The sequence below is a fragment of the Limulus polyphemus genome, unplaced genomic scaffold, assembly GCF_000517525.1.
Source record: "Limulus polyphemus unplaced genomic scaffold, Limulus_polyphemus-2.1.2 Scaffold3475, whole genome shotgun sequence".
In the NCBI taxonomy this organism is placed as follows: Eukaryota; Metazoa; Arthropoda; class Merostomata; order Xiphosura; family Limulidae; genus Limulus; species Limulus polyphemus.
Genome location: NW_013669085.1, coordinates 89103 through 90751, shown reverse-complemented (window position 1 = coordinate 90751; position 1649 = coordinate 89103).

The window sequence follows — 1649 nt, the reverse complement described above, 5'->3', positions numbered from 1 at the left end:
TCAGACGCAGTTTACGAAAGATAGAACGTTAAAAATTGGGAGAGGTAGCACCAAACGTTATTAGTATAAATTTGTTTGTAATCAACCACAATGGGCTATCTGTTCTCTGCCCATCACGGTATGTATTGAAACCCGGTTTCTAGCGTTGTAAGTCCACAGACATTCCGCTGTGCTACTGGGGGGGGGGTATAAGTTTAAAAAAGACAAGAAGTTGTCAGACTATACCGATAGGTGAGATCGCACACCCTTTCCATGTTTTAGTGTTGTTACAATTTACAACTAAACGAGGTGTTCTTGGTTACTTTTATAATGAATGTGAAAATAAAGACATTCAGAAAAGAAATCAAGACTGTATGACACGTTTTAACTTTTCCCGTATTTAGTGCGATAGAAGCATTTACTCTGTATTTACTCTCTTTTTTTTTAAGAAAGGGTTAGATCAAAAACCGTTTATCAAACACTAGAACAAATTAGAACAGGATGGATCAGAAAATATTCATGTACGAGCAGGCACCCTGAAAGAGGTGTTTTCTCTAAAATTAACTGATGATTATTAGTGGGAAAATAAGTAAATTAAAGTCTACCAGGGAAGAGTGTAGAGTTTGATGTGATGCCTTGCAACAAAGTTAGAACAAAGACAGATACTGCATGTATAGCTTAAGACTGGTAGTAACGAAGAAGAAAAAAGTATAAATTAGGCCTGACAACGAACAGTGTCATGACAAACTGCTATAAAGAAAAAGAACGTATAACTTAAGACTGGTACTAACGAAGAAAACAAGAGAGAATCATCAACCGTCGCGGCTGTAATTAGATCTCAAATGGTCAAGAGATGAAGCTATGAGCTAAAATGTACGAAAAAAAAAAACAACTCGGAGCCATCCTATGTATTGCTATGCCGCGGCTAAATTAGGGCTGCCAAAGAACGGCTTTACGTGATGTCTGCCACAAAAAAAAAAGACAGAACAATGACTAGTACCATATACACCAAGATTGGTAGTAATAACGGAAAGAAGTCAGATTTAATGTGTGCCAGTGAAGACACAAAATAAAACAGAAACTTCAACCCAAGTATTGAGAGCGAGCGCTAAGTGTCTTAGTAACGAACCCCAAGTTTCATGAATGTTTTATACTTGTATTAAATATTTACCGTAAAAACCCTGAAAAGTACCAGCTAGATTTTATACTGTACAACAACTGAATGCTCTTACTAGGTTTCTAATATAATAGGAACTATAACAAATTAAGTATTATATCTTACAAGGACTTGAGATAATGGTGGACACTTCACTTCCAATTTGGTGTGCTTTAAGAATTCTAATTTCAGTTGTTGTTGTTTTTGTGTGTGAGTGAAGATGTTCCGGTATAGCTGATACGGGTAAGATGGCGAGACTTGAAACGTTGGTGGACACGTCAGTCCTCGAGCAACGTTTTTCGAGCTGAATTACGTGTTTCATGGTGACTTTCTGTACAGTTGATAAGGGTAAGATGTCGAGACTTGAAACGTTGGTGGACACGTCAGTCCTCGAGCAACGTTTTTCGAGCTGAATTATGTGTTTCATGGTGACTTTCTGTACAGTTGATAAGGGTAAGATGTCGAGACTTGAAACGTTGGTGGACACGTCAGTCCTCGAGTAACGTTTTTCGAG